The following is a 6739-nucleotide window of genomic DNA, read 5'->3' as shown; positions in this document are numbered from 1 at the left end:
TTTCCCCCCCCCCCTCCACAAGGCCTCTTTATTTTTTTTTAATTGTTGATATCTTTCTTTTCTTGTATTTGGTGGTTTGTTGAGATTTTGCTCACGGTGGTTTGTGTACGCTTCTTGGATGGTATTTTTTAGGGGCTTTCCTTCCTCTTTTATATCTCTCATTTTCTTTTAATATATTATTTGATCGTCTAAAAAAAAAAACTTCTTTTACAGTAGGCAATAAAGGAAAGTTGCCTTTGAATGAATCTAGAGAAAAAATTAGCTAACATTGCAAGGGTGAAGCAAAAAACCACAAAAAATTAGTCGAAAAAAGAACATCCCAAAGACATAACTAAGGGCCCATTTGATAATGTTTCTGCCGTTTCTGTTTCAAGAAATGGCAAAAACATAAATTTCCATTTCTAGAAACAGAAACGGAATTGAAGGTGTTTGATAAGTCATATTTTTAGAAGTCGATAGTAACCAATGAAAGAATGGCCACAAGTCGTTTCTAGAAACAACGAAACAAGTTTGGGTCGTTTCTTGAACCATAAATAAGTAAAAATTTATATTTCTATTTCTGAAAATAAGTTAAACGGAACAGTTTTATCAAACGATTTTTACTCCGTTTCTGCTGTTTCTGGAAACAGAAACAGCAGAAACGCGTTTCTTGAAACGTTATCAAACGGGCCCTAAATTGAATGAAATGAGTTTCATTATAAAAGGAAGTTTTCCCTCCCCACTGCCTATCATTGTACTTGGATGGGTGTCTACAGCCTATGTATGTAGTGGAGGGCATTTCAAACCTCCAACTCATAAGGGGGAGTAATTACTAATTCAAATCAAAGTAGGTTGATACTACTTATCCCGATTTAGCTCCATTTGCAGTGTCATTTCTGGGGAAATTTTCTAGCGTTCAAGCGATTCTAATCAATTCCTAACTATTAATTACTATATTGAGTGTCACTCAATCTATGTGGACATATATTTTGAATGCTTAATTCTTTTTTATCCATTGACCATGGGATCGCCATGTTACCAATGTGAGATAAAATCTCCCACACTAAGTCAGGAAATATAAAACGATTCATATAAAGGGAGCCCACATTGCATGACTATCATTTTCTCACATCATTTAATGAATTTTTTTTTTTTTTGAGTTTTTAAAGTACCGAGTGTCTTACACCTTTCGTGTTGATGTCTGAGATAAGATTATGAAAATTGGAATCAATGATCGAATTGGTCAGTGTTCATAATAGTTTTTTGGGTGTAAACATTGGTGAGAGTTGTGGCTGGTGAGTGATAATATAATGTGATATAATAGGAGATAGTAATACTCCCAAAACAAAACAAAAGGTTTTTTTTTTTTTTGGTAGAAAACAAAGGGTATTTGTGAGAGGTAAATTGGAAGAACCCGTAGGACAATCTTAAGTAGCCACATGTTTTCAATTATGACCACGGAAAAGCTTTAATCCCAATGTAATTGACATACTAAAGTCAAGTGATTAAGTCCACCTAGCGAAGTCTACACGGTACGACCAATTCATCTTCTGTTTTTGTGTTAGTTTCTCTTCTCTACCTACGTGTGCAAGTGTAAAAGGTTCGCTTTATAAGGGCAACCCCTAACTAGTTAGGTAGTTAAGTGAAATTTTAGGTTTTGGGAAGCCACGATTCATCTAATCATGAAGAGCATTGAATCAAAATTTCATTATCTAATGGATTTTTTTATCCTAATACTCCAATCAAGAGTTATCAGTATTTATTAAATTTGTTCTTGTCTAAGAGAACACTATTGGATCAAATGACAAAGATATTGTTGAGAAATAGATGACTTTTCTTGGATGAAATAAAACATTTGACTCATGTAATAGGAGAAAGAATTTCCATTCAAATCGGTTGAATTGATTGATGCCGAGCCTAATTTCAATTGATCTAGTTAGACTGATTCCCTTCCAAAATCTAGGGCCAAGCAGGTAATTTCATATTATTCAGGTCAATTTCAATTCAAATCTCGATTCTTGTGAATCTAAGGATATTCTTCCAATTCTATGTTGCTCCTAGGGCCTCGATAAACTAAGGGGTCTCTACTGAGGTTTGGGGGTGGTAGTCATCAGGATATATATATATATATATATATATATATTTTTTTTTTTTGTTAAATGAGTATTTTGGTAAATTACACCTTTATATGTTTCACTATAAATTGTAGCGAGTGAATTCTCCTATGAGACAATGTGTGAGAATGAGAGAGACTGCAACTATATTTTCTAATGCTAATGGAATAATTCTCATTTCAACTGTGAAAAGACAATTTATTCAATCACATAAATCCTTACATTGCAGATGTGTAATTGTTTTGTTTTTGTAATGTATTTACTTTCTTGTATGTTGATTAGATTTTCAGATTCTTCCATATTCTTGGACCATGCTGAGAACTGAAGTTGAAAGTCAAAGAATGAACCAACATGCACCACACGGACATCAACATTAAGAAGATAATTAATTAAATATAAGATAAATTATTAAATGTTAATGGACCAAGTTACTCATCAGGAATATTCTCCATTCACGCAAGCCAATATCTACAATATGTAGACCCAAACACAATGGACCACTTAGATTACTTCCAATACTAATAGTAAGCCATATATAACCCCTAAATTATAAAATATTAGATAGATTTTTAATACTTAATGGTCGAAGTAAACTCATAGGGAATTTTCCATTCAATAAAGTCAATATCTGAAATATATAGACCCAACACAATGTACCACTGAGATTGCTTGTGCCAATGAGATAGAAGAAAAAGTTTGGAAGAAGAAGTTCAAACTTTCTAGTACTAAAGCTATATAACTTGGATGGGTTCTCCGTGGGCCTACAAGAACTAATTAATTAATAAATAATAATATATTATTATTAAAATTGAGGGAAAAAAAACATCAGGTATTAATCACCAATTATTTATAGTATTATTTAGATTAGATGACCAATTATGAATTTAATTAAGGAGATTCTAATAGTCAAACACTGTTTCAAAAGCTGCCTAGTCAAACACACTGTTCCAAAAGCCGCAGGAGCCAAGCTTTCTGACCTAACTAACCAGGGGATATACCCACAAAGAAAAAACCCACCTGGTGTCGTGGCGGGAGTTGGCCTTTCAATAGATAGATTATTCTAATCGGAACTGTAAAGTATTAATTGGAATCGGCTGAATCTTATTCATGATTCTCCTTGATCCCTCTCGTTTCAAAATTTTATTAAATTATAGGATTCTAGGTAGACCTCATCTCATTAGTGAGAAAATGTGTAAGTTCTTATAAGTCTTCACATAAAGCTATTGATATTTGATGTAGCATTGTTGATTTCGCATGAAATTCCAATACAATGTTTTATACCCACCATGGTTCAAGGAATTGGTTGAAATATCACAATCAATCTAGATTCCAATACTTTCTAAGGGTTCAAATGATTTTCGTTGACTCTAGTCCAATTCTCATCGAATTTGACTAAAATTTAAAACCAAAATTAGTGGAAACTAGTCCCACTGTCGTTTCCACTTCCTTGAATCATGTTCTACCATGGTTTTAGGTATTGATATTGGATTGATGAATCCGTATCGATATCCTAATCAATATTGTATTAGTAGTATCAGTACAGGAAAAGGAAAAATGGTCTAAAAAGACTGTATTACTATTGTTGTGTGAAAAATAAAATTTTATCTGTATCAATTTCAATATCAGACCAATATCATCGTCAATTTTATGCACCAAAAAAAAAAAAAAAAAAGAAACAAGAACGATTTATTGTAAGAAGCTTCTATTTATGTAGAGTTTAGGCGAGACAAATACAAGCAATCTTACCCCTTGTTTTGTAGAAGTTATTTATAAGTTTTCAACCTATGAATACCATGCTACTAGAGTTTCCTATACTCTACGATCATCATTGGTTGAAAAGGTCATAGACGGCTCCAATAAAAAAAAAAGATTTGTTTATTTATAGTTATATATATATATATATATCTAATTAAACTAACTCGTGGGGTATGTTTGTTGTTGGATAAAGAAACAGGCCCTAACCCTATTGACCGCAAATTTCTGAAAGGATGGAATGGAGAAGAGAGAGAGAGAGAGAGAGAGAGAGAGAGAGAGTCATGAGACCCCAATTCTCTCGCCACTCGGACATGTTGTTGACTTAAATTTTGTTGTAAACGGTGGGGAACATACTTGAGTTTTTATTTATTAATAGCTGAGAGTTCCTTTGGTTCCCAGGCAAAGACCGTATCTTTGTGAAGTCTATTTTAAAATTATTAAATTAATCCAAATTGGTAGGACCCCAAACGGTTCCGTGTTCATCTTGGGCTTTTTGTTTCCTGATCGAAAGCATGGAAAATTCGAACCTCCTAAACTTTAAATTCTCATGCATTTATTCCAGCCCTACGTGGCCACATGATGTTCTTTCCCTCTATAGAAAAAAATTATCCATAGAATGAGGAAAGATCCCGATTGTATTCATTGAACCTGAGCTTAAGTACATATAATAATGGAAAAAATGTGAGGATGCATTCCCACGTTTTTTCTATTGTCACCATGTGGGTCTTACATTAATATTTTCTCTTTAACTATATGCATCATTTAATAGAAAAAATTTATTTCTCACATTGTGATTGATGTAACATAGAATATTTTCTCCTATCAATTAAGGGTATTAATCGATTGATTCCATCGGGTTTCGATTGAACTGTCAGTTGGTCCATTAGTGGGTCGATTCAAAACCAAATTATTTAGAAATTTGTTATTTTAAACGGGTTTCAGTTGTTTGGTTTGATTTTTATCGGTTTTTTGTTATCAAGTTGTAATGGGCTATTATCAGGTTTGGTCCGGTCCAGTATCAGGTTTATTTGTGTTTTTGGTTTCTCACAAGGTTACTATCGTTCCAGTCTCTCTCTTCTTTTTTTGGTTCTGGTTTGGTCTTTTTTTTTTTTTTTGGGTTTTGATCGATGCATTAATTCTATGGGTCCAGTTTGGTTTCTGTTTCTATTAATTCTATAAAATCCAACCTTGAAACCAAACCAATAATGATTCAATTCGATTTGGTCTGAGCTGAACAAATCGGTTTCAATCGTTTGGACTAATTCGGGCGAACTTTGACACCCCTTACTGTCAGCTTGGGAAACCTCTCGCATCTATTATACTGGATTATCCAATAAAGATGAAGGAGTGTGAGAATGGACGATGGAGAGTTGGTGGGCTAATGGGCTTCATAGAAAAATAGGACTTTTCAGGATTATGGGAGCATGGGTGAATCTATGGACAAAATTGCGATAATACTCTCCTTTCGCATGATACAGTTGATACCTTCCCCCGTCCAATTGAATTTTGTAGTCAAGGGTTTCCTTCACCATGGCTAAAGGAAAACTCAGTCTAATATTTAAAAGGACAATTTTAGCGGACAATAATTTATAGGTAAAAGTGGGAACCTAGATTTACTACACAAGGTAGATTATACGAGGCTGAAATTTTATGGATATATAGACTTCAAGGTCTTTTGTTCACATATTAAGTTCTAACCTGATTAGAGTTGGACACATGGCAAAACAAAATATGAAAAAAATCCAGAACTTCATAGTTTGGATGAACGTACACGATAGTAGATGGGAAACTTATTGTTCAAATTTGAGGCTAAAGCTTGACATTAGATCTCTCTTTAAACCATTTCCCACGTGAAAGAAGATTTGCACTGGTCCATCAATCTTATCTATGGATTTCTAACCACAAAAAGATTTTGACCATATTTAAAAAAAGGAAGCGGATTCCCACGTTACCAGTGTGGGAAGGAATTTGAAAACTACACCAGTAGCAGTAGGTGTCCCGAAAAAGATATCATCTCCATGAAACGCATATATTTAGAGTAGGAGAAAGAAAATAATAAAACAATTCATAAGAAAAATTGCACACAGGTCAACGTGAGAAAATTTTCTATTAAAAGAAAAAATTCACATAGGATAGGATCTATGAATTCCCTGAAACTAGAGGCAAAAGAACAGAAAATGAGACATGGCATGCAGTTCTGAACTCCCATTGTAACAACTCCTCTGGCAACCGAAGGACCGATGCAATATTTATCTTTTCAATTTCCCGTGTGTCTTAATAATTTTCTACGAAAGATATATGAAAATTTCTTGCCACGCCCTAGTAGAACCAAGAAGGGACAAAGAAATCTCCATGACAAGAGCTAGAGGTTCTTTCCTTGCAATCAAACGGAGCCATGGGGTATGCCGTATGCATAGGAAATTGCTGGATGGTGGGGTTTTGACATGGGCCAAAGGATATGGGCTTAAGAGAAACTTATTTAGGGAGATTGATTGGGATCTATGGGTCATATACATGTGGGCTTCGCCCCGAGTGTAACATATAAATTGAAATGGGTAAGAATAGTAGCAGGTGCAGCAATGCTGACTATATAGTGGCCTGTGTAGCCCAACCCATCACATGATATGCTTTTGTAGCATGTGCATGTCTTAGAGGTGGAAAATAAGGAAAAAGGAACCTTGCCCCGATGCCCATGCGTGACCTTCAATTGGCCATCAACTTGGACACGATGTCCATGAAGGCGGTTCTCTTGCCCAAAAAATAAATAGGGCAAGTGTTTGAGTGTTTCCTACGCCATACAAATGGTGGTGTTGAGAATGATAGCATTTATATGGGACTCACATGATTAAAAAAAAAAAAAAATCCAATTTAGAGAATTTTTTTTTTTTTTT

Source organism: Macadamia integrifolia, chromosome 3 (genome assembly GCF_013358625.1).
Source record: "Macadamia integrifolia cultivar HAES 741 chromosome 3, SCU_Mint_v3, whole genome shotgun sequence".
NCBI lineage: Eukaryota > Viridiplantae > Streptophyta > Magnoliopsida > Proteales > Proteaceae > Macadamia > Macadamia integrifolia.
Note: the sequence above shows the minus strand (reverse complement) of the source record.